We start from the raw sequence: 15,248 nt of genomic DNA, 5'->3' as shown, positions 1-15,248 counted from the left end.
CCCGACAGACTCTGTGATTCGGAGATTGCGAGCGGGCGCAGGCCAGGCTGAGGGACCCCACCGGTGCATGAATACATGCATCTGGCCTCTAGTATTAAAATATATGTGTACACTCAATAATCCAGCAATACCACCCCAGGCATATACTCCAGGGAAATGAAAATATATGCATCAGAGTTAATGTACAAGAATATTCGTAGCAGCAAAGCAAGTGTTCACCAATGGCAGAATATTCTATGCATACAATGGAATATTATACAACAAAAAAAGCAGAAATCACTGTTACACAATACAAATAAATGTCACAAACAGAATATTGAGTAAAGAAGCTAGACACTGCCACTTTCTCCAAAAGAAGTCAGAGGACAAAGAGTAGATTTTGAATGATTCAATTTGTATGAATTTTAAAAATGGGCACAATCAAGCTGTGCTGACAGAATTTCTAAAAGTGGTTACATTTGGCCTGGCTGCTGTGGCTCAGTAAATGAGCATCCACCTATGAACCAGGAGGTCAAGGTTAGATTCCCTGTAAGGGCACATGCCCAGGTTGGGAAAATCAATCCCCAATGGGCCGATTGATGATTCTCTCATCATTAACATTTCTGTCTCTCTCTCCCTCTCACTTCCTCTCTGAAATCAATAAAAGTACATATTTTTAAAAAAGTGGTTACATTTGAGGGGTTAATGACTGAAAAGGGGCATTCAGGGGCTGCTGTGGTATTGGGAGTGCTCCATTTCTGGTACAGATGGTGGTTATTTTTTCAAACGTCTTTGATATATGTACTTATGACTTGTGTACATCTACTTTTACTTCTAAAAAAATTAAGAAGAGATTTGTCTAGTAACAGACATTTTATTTATATGTTATTTATAGTCTTATGAAGGTGAGTTTAATTTTTCTTATTATTATAGTATCTTCTGCACAGAAATTGATATATTTCTTTTAAGTACATATATGTATCATTAATATTTTCTGGCACTATAATAGTTAATCCTGTGATAAATGATAATGAGTTTTAAGAGATGGACTAAGGTAACAAATTATGTCAAAGTTTACTACAGAGCAGAAAATATTCTATTAGCTTATAGCACCAATTAATTGGGACAAATAATACGTTAACATTTATGTGCTTGCTTGCATATGAGTATTCTCTAGCTCATTTAAACATGGTTTGCCTTTGTTACCATCTTTATTCCCTGCATTTCTTTATATTGTATGCCACTGCTTGATATTCTTTCTTTTTGTAAAAAAGAATTTAAGATCACATTGTCCCTTTATGTATATGTATTCATCCATAAAATACCTGTGTGAGATTTTTCTATCTTTTTGTCTAGAATTATTGAAGTCTTCGCAGAAAGGTGTGTGTGTGTGTGTGTGTGTGTGTGTGTGTGTGTGTGTCTGTGTGATGATAAAGGAGAAATTGTAGAGTCAGATGTTGAAAGGAACTGAGGACAATGGTTCATATCCCTGTTTTCAGACAGAAGACTCTACTCTCTGAAAAATGTAATGTAAAACATTCCATTAAGAAGAACATGTTAGAGACAATAGAATTAGAAGACCAGGTAGAGCAAGCTAAATAACAAGCCCTAGTGTTCTTTCTTCCTTTGACTTGCTAGAATCACAGACTGTTAGTGCTGGTTGGGACAGAGTACAGACACCCCAAAATTCATGGAAATGGTCCTTCTGTCTCTTAAGTACTGGTGCTGGTGCTCCAATGCCCCAGATGCATGGGAGGGGCCGCCTGAACCCAAACCCCTTGGCAGACATACATTTGAAGATGAACTGACTGTGCCAACTTTGCAGAGGGGCCTTTCCTTGCTGGGGATGGAAGCCCTTTAAGAAAAAAGCTGCCATGTCTTGGATTTCTAGCCACTGGGCTTCCCTTAAAAATGTTTAAACTCTGCTTCAGTCCCAAGGCGTCGGCCTAAGAACACAGCTTTCCAATCTTATCTATTTTTCAACGTAGGATAAACATGTGGGGTTTAGTTAAATTATGAATGCTGATAATATTCATTTGGTACAATTTATATTCTTCTGTTATCTTTTTATTTTTGACAGTTTAGGCTGGGGCATAAAGCATCATTATGTCCTTGGCATCCTCCCTCAGAAGTTTTAAATCAGTTCATGAGGCTTTCAGCGCCACTCCTGTCATTTATCCATCAGCATCCAGTCCATTTACTCCGGGCCCCTCAGCCCAGCAGCCCCAGCCCCTGTGGTGAGTGATTGGCCTGCTCCAGTGCTCCCAGCTTCTCCTGTCACATCGCATTTGCATAAAAGAGGACAGATAACCAAATTTGAGCACACAAATGAAAATGCTCAGCGCTAAACCTGTCACAGTTGTTGTTCAACTAATTGTGAAAAATTTGATTTGCTCGCCTTTCCCTGTTTGTCATGTGGACCCCCTTCTCACATGTGCCGTGGCTGCTGCCTCTGTGTGGGGGGCCTTAAACTCCCGAGCACAAGCCGCCCACCCTGGGGATTACTTACCTCTCTGACCGGCTTTTAATGTGGGCTCATCTTCCTGACTAAATGAAGCCGCCATGGCAAACAAACACATAATTAAAAACCCAGGAAAGACAACGGCAGTCGCACTCCTTAAATCGATTTTTACAATGCTGGTGCAAGCCTCCGTGTGCGCTTTTATTGCCTTGTATAACCTTTTTGGTAGGAGAAAATTAAGGATGGGCGCAGTAGCAAGCTTTAGTTTGTTTTAAAACCTATGTGTGCTTTTTACTTTCTGATCCTCAAATAATAAAAACTATATAATGGGTCTTAAAAGGTACATTTCTATTTCCCAATCCTTTACCTGACATACCAGTATGCATTTTTAATCGAGTTTTCAAAATGAATCCATTTGAAATAGTATTAGAAACAAGGGATAAAATTCCTCTGCTTATAGCCCTCAGCCTCATGAGCTCTGTTTAACTCGTATGTAATATGGGTGTTTTGAAAATTTGTGTGTGTATGATGTACAACCTGGTTCAATATTTGTTATGAAGAGGCTTTAACTGATCTTTATTTTTACAGGGAGTAGCTTGGTAATTTCTTGATGCATATTAAAACAATGTACATGGTGAGTCTATAAAGTAAAAAAAAACCCCAAAAACCAAAAAAACCCAACCCTTGTTTTCCAGGAGATGCACAAGAAAATCTCTCTCTTGTTTATAATAATGCCTCTGCTTGCTTTACTGCATTAATTTACCCCTAATATTTTAGGTATGTAATGTTTAAGCAACGAGGATGGTGGCAACTAAAGCTGAAACCTTTAAAGTGGAATACAGCTTAAATTACCTTAGAGATTTAGAGGGTTATACTTTTGAAATTGGGTTGAAATGAAATGTGCCTTTACAGTGACAGTTTGTGGCTTGCAAAAGTTGGATGTATCATCATTCATTGCAGTATTATTTGGGGATTTAATTTTAGTAGATCATATGAAATGGGTTAATTGAAGAAATAGTTGAATTTATATGATTTTATACAGTAATAGTCTAAAGAAACAACCTCATTCTCTTTGCCACAAATTGCTAAAATGATGACAGATTAAATCTAACTTGAATAATTGGGTGTACACGAATCTCTTTATAATGTTTAATAACATTTTAGTTCTAAGAAGTTAGATTGGGATATGAAATGTTCATTACTTTAAAAGCCTAATATATTAAGAGTTGAACTTTATTTTTTGACAGAGGAATAATTTTTCCCTATTATATTTTGTTTAGACTTTACTATTTTCATGTTATTTCTTATTTTGAGGATGAAAGTCTCTATGAGCCTGTATGTATAAATTTCTAATCAACGTGGCTAGTTACATATGAGCAATATTAATTATGAGATATTTAATGTCTCTAAATTGAAAACCTGAAAAGAACCACAAAAAATAATTTAACACTCCAGAAAGAATTGAATGAAGCCATTATCAGAGACATCTTTTATTACAACAATTAGTACAGGGTCTAGATAGAGTAGGAATAAAATAAATTAATGTCTAATCTGATCTACTGTCTACTTTCAAGGAGTGCTAATTGCTCTTCAGTAATACTCTTTATCCATATAAACTGTTTTATTTTTGCAGTGGCTTAATTATGAATCATATTATTATGGAGCCACCATTAACACTGGTCAATAATTTGGACTTTAGGGCCAGACTACATTGGTTGGAATCTTGCCTCATGCTCTCAGTAGCTGTGTGATCTTGGGTGTAACTCATTGTTAACCTCAGACTTCTCTTCTGTGTAATGGAGATGATGATAATACTTTCCTCATAGAGCAGTTATTAGAATAAATGAATTAATACCTGTGATGTTTTTAGATCAGAATATAGTGAGTGCTCTAAAATAACAGCTATTATAATGCATACAAGATTAATGCTTTTCTTTGGCCTTTAACCCATTTTTAATATTTTTGTAAGGTCTCTAAGCAATACATAATATTTTAATGGGTTTATATGGTATTCCATAGTTTACTCATTATTTCTCCAACTATTGGATATTTGTATTATTTATTAATTTTTAAAAAAATATGTTTTCATTGATTTCAAAGAGAGGAAAGAAGAGGGTTAGAAACATCAATGATGAGAGAGAATTGATTGGCTGCCTCCTGCATGCCTTCAACTGGGGATCTAGCTGCAATCCAGGCATGTTCCTTGACCGGAAATTGAATCAGGAACCTCTTGGTTCATGAGTTGATGCTCAACCATTGAACCACACCGGCAGGGCAAATATTCATATTTTTACCAGTAGTTAAAAAAAAATAAACACAGCTATCTGTATCTCTGTTCATACATCATCCTCTTCCCGCTGCCCCTGTTTTTTGTATTATTTCAACTTTCAGAGGTGAAATTCCTGTTTCATATGGTATAAACATTTTGTGGATATTGAACAGTATTGCAAAATTGTCATCCAAAAAGTCTGAACCCCTTTACAATGTCAACTGCAATCTCTGCCCTCAGCAGTGTTGGTCTTGCTAACATCTCCTGCCTCTGAGTGTCCCTCACCTCAAGGTCATAGCCCAGGTCAAGTCTTCTCCAAACTATTGCCATGGTCTTTTCTTACAATCCTTTGCCTGCCGCCACTTAATCATTTCACATCAGAATAATTCCTCTTAACCATTGTTTATCTTCTGGTACTAGTAGAGTTATTCTTCTGTAGCTTCTTTTTGAATAAAGTTAAAAGTTTTTATTAGTTAAAAATAAACTATTTAACCAATTGTCATCTATTTAGCCTACTATTTCTATTTCATTCTGTTAGTAGACTGTGCAGCCTAGTTCCACAAATGTAGGCTTTGAGACAGACAGATCCTGGTTTGAATCCTGATGTTAACCTCTGGTAAATCTTATGGACTTTAATTCCTAATTTAGGATAAAAAATACAGTACCAACCTTATGTGGTTTCTGTGATATCAGGCACATGTAAAATCTTGGCTGGCATTATTAAGCATTCAATAAGTACTGACTTTTTCAATCACTACCCTGTTTCTGCTCTTGCTAATTTCTCAAAATACAGTCATTCCTGCAAATATTTTTCCTCTTCCATTTCCAAATTATTATAAACACTGAGATTTTGTTTTCATCTTCTCTGGGGAATTTTGATGTTCTTTTTCTTTGAAGTCATTTTTACTCATTTTTCCATATTGGATTAACCTCTTCATGCTACTTCTTTAATTCGGAATTTGAAGAGCTCTCAAATGTATGCTTTTAATTTTTTTTTCTTCTTTAACAGTCTTTAGTGAAAGTTATATATAAGATTACTTTATTCATGCATCGTCTTAATTGTTTCCTTCTTGTGTTTGCCCTTTCCCTTTTCTACTTGGCAAGATTTGCTTTACGTTCAATGATCTTTTTGCAGTCTTTGTCCAGCGTTGGTCTAATGATGGCACCTTGCTGGGTTGAGTGCCTGCATGGACAGTTGTACCATTAGCTTTCTCCCACTGTACCCATTCAGTGTAGATGACGTGTTTCTTCCTGTAAACTTGGACTGCTTTGCAATTTGCAGTTCTTTGTAACATCCTCACACAACTTGAACTTCATCTTCCTTTCGGTGGGCATGGATGGAACATTGTACTTCAGTCTCAGCTCTTTGGAAAGAGAAGACAAAACTTTCCCCGCAAATGTGGGAAGGTGCATCGAAATGCTTTCTATGGTTCTTGCTCCTATCAGAAGTCACAAAGGACCAGACCTTCATTTTGACCATCTATGTATCAGCAATGGCTGCCAAAGGACAGAGTCCAAATAGATGCTTTTTACAGAGATTGTAAGTTTTTTCTTAAATATTAACTTAAATTGGGATAAAATGTGGAAGAAATCCATGAATTAATAAAAAAATAAAAGTTGTCAGTTGGGTAGGGAAGGAGGAAAAGAGGAGAAAAGGTATTTATGAAATCATTTATCTTCCCCACTAAGTGAAGCCATGTTGGTTCCTGAAGGCTCAAGATATCCTTTTGGTCTTGCTACTGAAGGACTTATGATAAAAGATACATAGAACTCAATAATGTTTTAGCTAATTAAGTTCACAAAGTGCTTTTTATTCATCTTGCCCTATTTAAATTTCTAAGTGTATAAAAGCATTTCCCTAACCTTATGAAATATACACATTAGTTGGAAAATTAAACAAAGCATGTGTTTTTTAAATCACATATTAAGATTATGAAATAAATAATGCCACCAGCATGACACGTCATGGAATAAAGGATTTCAAACTCAAGTGCTAAGGCAGTTTCAGAGTGTATTAGGGGTGTCGAACTCAATCAGAGAAGGGGCCAAAATCTAAAATCCAGCCTAAATCGCTGGTCGAATGGTTTACTGAACAGTCATAAACTGTCATTGTGATGGAAACGCAGCGGAGTGCAGTGATGACAGCGTGGTGCGGGCCACATTGCAAGGCCTGGCGGGACGGATTTGGCCCGCGGGCCTTGTGTTTGACACATGTGGTGTATGTGATCCCTAACGGCGTTAAAACCCAACAATAGTAACAACACCATGTTGACCAAACAAAATTCATCCAAGTGGCACTTTGTGGCAGGCTGCTTTCTGATTATTTGTTCACAAATTATGTTGCATTTACAGAGCCAACCACGGTTCAAAAGAGTTTATGAAGGCATTTATTTCAGGTTATAAATGACAAGAGGGATTTGGAGATTGGAGGCCACATGCTAGGTAGAAGAGATGGATGGGAAAAGGCAAAGAAAGAAAGTAGCTGATCTTTCCTAAGGTCAGTGAGTGTTTTTTATTTTATTTTATTTGGTAGAAAGTTTATGCTTACAACAAAATGTCCATTCAGGAAAAGGAGTTGGTGTTTAATGCTGTATGCAAGTGGCAAATTATGGGAGGATCTTCTTCCCCTCCCTCTGGAGATTAACCTAAAAGAGGTAAGGCTTTAGGATGACTGTGCAGGCTGATGCTTAAGTTGGGAGATAGAAAAGCCTGGAGAAAAGGGAAGGAATTATAAGATGATTTCTGTGTCCAGGTGTGCGGTACCAAGTGTACTGGCGGTGAAAAATGGAAAGGGAAACAAAGATTTCATAATAAGAATTAATAGACATTGAGATCAGATAACATTTGGGGGCTAAGAAAGATAAATCAGAGTTCATTGACATCCCAAACTTGGGCAGAAAATTAACTAAAATAATGCAACAGATATGGCTGGCTTTGGGGGGATATTCTGAGTGTGTTTCTAGATTTGTGAAGATATTCAAGTGATGTAGTGTGTATGTAGCTGGGGTGATCAAGATTGTGGGTGCAGATTTAATGATGAAGTCCATGGAAGGAGAAAATGGAAAATAATGAACAGAAACTCTAGATATAATTTGTTTCAGTAGTTTGACAGAGAGAGAGAGAGAGAGAGAGAAAGAGAGAGAGAGAGAGAGAGAGAGAGAGAGAGAGAGAGAGAGAGAGAGAGAGAGAGAGAGAGAGAGAGAGAGAGAGAGAGAGAGAAAGCAAACTAGGGAGCAAGTTTGAGCAAGTAGAATTACAAGTTTTTATTTTACAAGAAAAGGGAGGGAAATTGGAAAGAATTGATAAAGTGGGGACACCCTTTTCCCATGGGGAAGTGATTTTCTGTAGATTGTTCCCCTTCCTAAAACAAGCAATAGGATCATACTAGGGGCCCTGTGCACTGGGGAGGGGTCCCTCAGTCCAACCTGCCTTCTCTCACATACTGGGAACCCTCGGGGATGTCCTACTGATGGCTTAGGTCTGCTCCCCATTGGGAGCGGGCCTAAGTCACGGTCTGGCCTTCCTTTGCGGAAGGCGACCGAGCTGATCAGGAAAGGCGCCAGCCCCATCACCCCACTGCTGTAGCCTTCACCATTAAAAAATGACAACTTTCTTTAGGCATTTTCAAGATGTGTCTTTCACAGGATATGACATTTCTTTCTTTATTTTTCTTTTTATCCTCACTTGAAGATATGTTTCCATTGATTTTCCCCCCCTCTTTGCTCTGATCCCAGGCTCAGTCCCTTACCAAGCCTAAAGCCTCTGCCCAAGGCTTTAGGCTTGGGAAGGGATCTCTCCCCGCACCCCCCTTCCCCTTCCCCTCCGATGGCTGGATGGGAGTGATCTGGGTAATGAGGAGGTTCCCAGGACCCACATATGTATGGAAATTAACTGCCATCTTTGTTGGGTTAATTTGCATACTCAATTTGATTGGCTGTGGGCATAGCAAAGGTATGGTCAATTTACATGTTTATTATTAGGTAAGATTGATCAAAGGCCAAACCCCATGTTGGATTGCTCATATTGATATAGAGATGCCCTAAAACTCAAGCTTCTGAAGATAAACTGCCCTGGAGTGCTGTCTGTCATGTGGAGAGTGAGAGAAAAACTTTTGTTGGACTTTTAAACAAACAAATAAACAAACAAAAAAACCTAGCTAATTTATCCTGGTTAATGAAACAACTGAACTGAAAAAATAAAATATATTAAAAAAGCAATTACGGATGCCTGAAGTATCTCTTCAGTTACCTGAAATGTTATAGAGATTCAGAGCTTCAATCCTTATACAGTGGTGCCTCGCATAAAGAACGCCTCGCACAGCGAACGCTGCACACAACGAACTTCATTTCATGATTCATACAACGAACTTCGTTTCACACAACGAAGTCGCCCGAGCTTCCACGACCGCTTTGCCCGAGCTTCCACGACTGCTTCGCCCGAGCTTCCACGATCGCTGCCGATGTATTGCATCCTTCCGCGCAGGCACTGCAGGCAGTCGTTAGTCACTGCGCTTAACTTAAGCACGTATCGCGGCAATCGTTCTTCATTACGAATTAAATCACGCACGTATCACGGCAGTTGTCCTTTTAAGTTAAACTCAATATTTTTTTTTATATCATGGCTTCTAAAAAAAGCAGGAAGGTGATTTCTGTTGAAATGAAACAGGACAATGCTCAAAGGGAAGCGTCATCTGATAACGAGGAGCAACAATCAAACAATCAAACAATCCCAACTGCTGACATCAAGAACATCCTGGTCAAATGGAAAGCAGTTCAGGAGTTTACCAATGCCCACTATCCGGATTCAGCTGAAGCAAACAGGATCAACGATCTTTACTCCGATATTCTTGTCCGTTATTTCCGGCAGATGTTGGAGAAAAGAGAAAAACAAACGACTTTGGACAGGTTTTTCATGAAACCATCGGCCAAAAAGCAGAAAATGGATGAAGATGTGCAAGATTCGGTAGACTCTACTTAGTCTGTCTTAAAATTAAAAAAATGTGTGTTTTTTTTAAAAAAAATTATGTTTTTAGATGTATCTAAATAAAAATAATAACAAAAAATTTATCTTTTTTTATGTCATCTTAGCATATTTTATGCTACAGAACGAATTATTTTTTTTAACATGTATTGTTATGGGAAAACGCGTTTCACATAACAAACTTGCTCCTGGAACGAATTAAGTTCGTTGTGTGAGGCACCACTGTACTTAGAATGTAAAGTTTTATAATCACAATAATCAAGTGTACAAAAGAGAATAACAGCTAATTAAAAAAAAATTTTTTTTAAATTGATTTTTAGAAGGGAGAGGGAGAGAGAGAAACAGTGATGTCTCCTACATGCCCCCTATGGGGGATCAAGCCCACAATCCAGGCAAAGTCCCTGATTGGGAATTGAACTAGTGACCTCTTGGTGCAAGAGACGACACTCAACCAACTGAGCCACACTGGTCAGTGCGTTATAGCTAATATTTAATAAGCTCTTGTTGTGTGTCAGGAGCTATTCTAACCCTATCTAAGCTCTGTGCATCCTCTCGATTAACCCTTTCGACAATTCTAAGAGGAGAGTGCTGTTAATAGGGCCATAATACAGATGAGGACACTAAGAACAGAGAGGTTTGGTAACTTGTCCACAGTGGATTCAAGGTTCAAACCCACATGCCTCTACTTTCAGATTCTGTATGCTTTATCACTACAAAACGGCTTCCTTACGTGTCCCTGAAAAGTGAACAGTAATTATCGTTCCAAATGTCTGAATGTCCTTGAATTTGAAAAATCCAGCTTTTGCTTCTATTATAAATATATGCCTCCAACTTTCAAACTTCAGATCCTTTCTGCTACTAATTGATAAGTTTTATAACTAAAAGACAGATACAGATTATTTTGAAGAATGATGATTTATAAAGATAAGAACCCCTAATTGGTCTATGGGTGGGAATTAGGCAAAGCCTCTCCAAAATGATTTATAGTCACACCCTGAGAAGTTAATTCTATACATGAAGGGATGGAAAACGGATATCACAGATAAGGGGGAAAATCTTTGGTTTTTCAGGTCAATTGATTTATTTAGCACCTCTGATGTGCATAAAACACCAGTATGTGTTATGAGGACTCAGAGATGAATGAACATGATACCCTAAGGAACTCATAATCTAGAAATTATATGACATAAAAAATAATAATGACATTTAATATTTCTGAGCATGAAAAATGTGCCTGCATACTAACAACAATTGAACTGAGTACTGAAAATAAGGCATTTCACATACATTTCTTATTTTATCTTCAAATTAATTTTATGTAATAGTTATTTTTGTCTTAATAGAATATGAGGCTTAGAGAGATCAGGTAACTTACCTGAGGACACACAGTAGGTGGTGGAGCTGGGATTCAAATGTGATTTTGTTGAACACTAAGGGTTATGCCTTTCTTTTCTTTACTAGTATTTCTAAAGGGGTATTAGGTTTATACTGGTGGTACATCAGAGGTTTTAATGTGGAACATAAATAAGCACCTTCTTTAGAGAGTTATTGTTTTTGTAGTTCTACTTACTAGAAGTGATACTGATTTTCTACTTAAAATAGTGATAATATAGTTTTATTTATTTATTTATTTTATTGATTTTAGAGAGAGGAAGGGAGGGGAGAGATAGAAACCTTAATGATGAGGGAGAATCATTGATTGGCTGCCTCTTGCACGCCCCCTACTGGGGATGGAACCATGTTCTCCTGGTCCATGGGCCGACACTCAACCACTGAGCCACACCTGCCAGGCTGCAGTTTTATTTTTAAACTAGAAGTTTTAGGTAGATAAAATTAAACTGGTTTAAATTTAAATATAGTATTTAGATATAAAAAAAATCATGAAGATAGCATGAGTGCTCAAGTGTGGAAAACATTGCTCCAGGCCACACTGGACTGTGGCAGTCGGAGGGCTAAGGGCAAGGAGAGGCTATGCTGCTTTAACAAACAGCCCCTGAATTCAGGAGCTTAAGAAAAATGTTTTATTTATTTATGGCTCACATTATATATCCAACGTGACTGGAGGGGACATTGGTGATGGCGGAAGTGTCTCTGTTCCTTGTAGTCACTCAGGAACCCAGGCTGTTAGAGGTCCCACTATTTTATGTCACTCAGTGGGATGCTGGAGGATTTAACCAGGAAAGGTTAAAGAGTTTGGACCTTATCCCGAAGGCAGGAGGGATTAGTGCTTCTAATGCCTTGCGTTCTATTCATTGCAAGCACAGTATCAAGGCCTAAATGAAGATAAAATAATGGATTGCCTGGGGACCTATCACTAAGGTTTTTGAGATTCAAACCTAATATATGAAAATCCAGGCTTGTACTGCAAATATACATGGGGGTCGTTCAAGTCAAAACAGGGTCCTTTACTTCAATAAAGGACTAATTGCAGGGAACTCTTTAAGAATAAGTATCCTTCAGGATGGGCTACGTGAAATGATTATTTATTTAATTCTGTGTAAATCCAACTTTTTAGAAACTCTTCTGGGATGTGGGGTTTCACCTGGTTCACAATGAAGGTAGCAAGTGTTACTATTTAAAATGTGAAGGTTGCTTCCATTAATATAAAAAGCAAAATGGAATATGTCCCCCATGTGAATGTAATGAAAGCAAGTGTAATTTAGATTCTAAACGTCGCAACAGACCGAATTTTCAGAGGCAGGAATATTTCTTCAGTGATTATTTGGGCTCCCAAACTAGAGGTGCGTTTCTGTTACAGCCCCTTCAGGCTCTCAGGGCTGTCTTCTTCACCAGCAACTCGAGGGCAGGAGCTGCTCATTTGTCTTTCCAGCACCTGACACAGGTCCCGCTCCGAGTAGGTGCTCAATAAACATTCACTGAGTGACTAAATAAACACCTTCGTTCATTTATCAAATCAAATTCTCATGCAGAAGGCTTTCCCAGTCAGTCTCACCTCTGCCAGCCACGACTCTCTTTTTACTTCATCAGTCCTTACCTTTCTTCTGAGTGTACTCTTGCCAGAGATAACAGCTCAATCTTTAAGTAATCCAAGATAAATAAGAAATACACTCCAAGAAAGCCAGTGCTTTCTTAAAACTGTTGATTCCTGTGACTGAGTGAGAAAAACGAGTGCCTCTGCGTAGTTAAGAAATACATTCTAGGCACCTTAGCGGAGTTGTGTAATGTTGAAACATTAAGGTCCATTTATCAGCCATTTCACTCTAGTTAAGTGCTTATCAAGTTTATGTTTCCCCTCCAAGCTAAGTAATAGAGGAGAATGCTGATTGCAGGGGAACACTAAAACAACTATTATGCTGTCTTGAAATGCTCGTGACTTTAATTTCTGCAAAGAGCATATGCTTATTGAGCTTAAGTGTCACTTTCACAAAGGCCCTGCGTTTCAGGTGGGACAGTCAAGACACTGAGACATGATTTGCAAAAGTTGAGTTCTTGCTTTGTCACCTCTGCCTTTGCAAGCATTTATGTCCCTCTTTTAGGCAAATTTCTAATCCGTCTCCTGTTCCGAAGTGTACGTATTGGAGCGGATTCCAAATTCTGTACCACGTGTGCCTTCGAGAGCTCTAATTCTCAGATGATCTCCATTCGATCTCTCAAGCTTAGGCATCATTTGTTACCCTTGAAATTTATGTGACAAGCCAGAACTGTGGCCACGTATGCAGGTGCCGCTGAGAGCGCCAAACTTACAAAGAGTAGAGGTAGAAAGCAGATGCGCTCAAGGCTCAGTTTAGCACTTGAGCACAGTAGTGAAGGACCTGCCAGTAATTAAACCGCCTTGGAATAATGAAATGATTGTACACAGGACCGAGGGAGGCCTGCCATCCCAATGCCCGCCATAGCTGAAGGAAAGAAAGGAGGACCTGGGCTTAAAAGATAAAGTATTGACCTGCAGACATATTCTTTTGCTACTAATATTTGTGAAACATGACGTTGTTCAGAGGCCTTAAATCTGCATCTTTGTTTAGAAGAAATACAATGCGGGGCTCATCATAGAGTTGTACTTTATGTTTTAGAGCTTCTATGTCTGGGGACTAAAAATTTTGGAGTCATCAATCAGAGAGGCAATATGTATGTAAACGGGAACACATTTCCTAGGGGCGGGGACCAGCCATTGTCTACAGCAGGCAGAGTGAGTCCCCGGCTCACCTCATTGTAGTTTCAGTTCAGGAGGCAACACTTACAGCTATTTAGATGGAGGAGAGTGGATAGGGATGAAGAGACCAATTAACCAATTTTTCTTGGCCTTTTCTCACACACAGACACATTCTGTACAACACCCCAGTTTTGATGTATGATTTTAATTAATCCCACTCTTTTGATTTCTGCGGAAAGAAGGTTAGCAAATGTAACAATGCTCGGGAGTTTCTTTATCGTAAAAGACACATAATTTCAAGCATTTAATAAGGTAGATTTATTCTGGGTAGTTTAGCTTGCACATTCACTCAAACAGCCCTCCCCAAAGACAACATTAAAAATGTGATTAGTTAGCTGCCATCAATAACGCAAAACAGGAAAATGCTCTCTGAAGGGACAGCTTTGTGGAGGGCACTGCACAGTGTGTAGTAAAAATATATGGCCTAATAAGTTTACATTTGCAGGCTCATTTGTTAAAACTCTTGAATTTCTAATTTGTGTCGGAAAGATAAATGGATGGAGCCACAGTAAAGGGTGAGATTAATACTGATGGATGGGGATTTGGTTTTTTGCTGGCCTCTTACTTCCTCACAACCCAGTAGGCAGTTTAATAGGAAAACCAAATGTAAGTAAAAAGAAAAACGTTATTGACTCTGGTTGAGACCACTTTACCAATTTTGTTTTTGTTTTTGTTTTTGTTCCTTTCAACCCTACCATTAAGGAAATTTCTGTGTAATTTAATTATTATATTTCAGTAATCAAAATGCCTACAGTTTATAATTTAATGTTTCTAAGATTGGCCCCTAGAAGATCTACTATGTAAGGAGCCGTTAGAGATAATCTTTGTCATTGAACCGCACAAAGTATTTCCTCAGGGAGATGGCACCTAAAAAATGTCTAGGTACAACATGGGAACAAGAGGCAGGTTCTGAGGAAAAGCAGAAAAATAGTGGCCTTTTTCACAGTTGAAATTTAGTAAAACAAAAGGTGATTAGTAGCAATGGAAACTGGTAGCAGAAGGTAAAATTAATGCCTCTTTTTTTTGCCATCTTAACCTCCTTCCTCCAGGGCACATTACCCTAAACCCCAAGCAGCCCCTGGCATGGAGTTTCCTAAAGCCTCAGGAATTCCCTGTCTCTCTGTCACTGATGGCCATCAGATCAGAAATGGCAGCGGTGGTTGATGGCGCACAGAAAGGGAATTAATGCCCACAACACGTAGTTTGTCAAAAGTCACTCTAAAATCATGAGTGTGTGCTCAACATATTTGTAACTCTCGCTGTTTTGACTTAAGCCAGACATATGTCTAATTAAGAAACGTGCTTCACATTTTGTGCCAATATGTCATAAGGTCTCCTTGGAGGGTGGAAATCAGCAAGATAAATTCCCCTCTCCTCCTCTTCTTTCC

The 15,248-nt window shown here is 38.4% G+C and overlaps 1 pseudogene; it reads right to left on the bottom strand.

Annotated features, from left to right (window-relative positions):
• Positions 1–5,748: 5,748 nt before the first annotated feature.
• On the bottom strand, positions 5,749–6,180 carry LOC118730757 (annotated as a pseudogene).
• Positions 6,181–15,248: the final 9,068 nt, after the last annotated feature.

Source organism: Pipistrellus kuhlii, unplaced genomic scaffold, assembly GCF_014108245.1.
Source record: "Pipistrellus kuhlii isolate mPipKuh1 unplaced genomic scaffold, mPipKuh1.p scaffold_m20_p_3, whole genome shotgun sequence".
In the NCBI taxonomy this organism is placed as follows: Eukaryota; Metazoa; Chordata; class Mammalia; order Chiroptera; family Vespertilionidae; genus Pipistrellus; species Pipistrellus kuhlii.
Note: the sequence above shows the minus strand (reverse complement) of the source record. Positions and strands in the feature narration are given on the sequence as shown.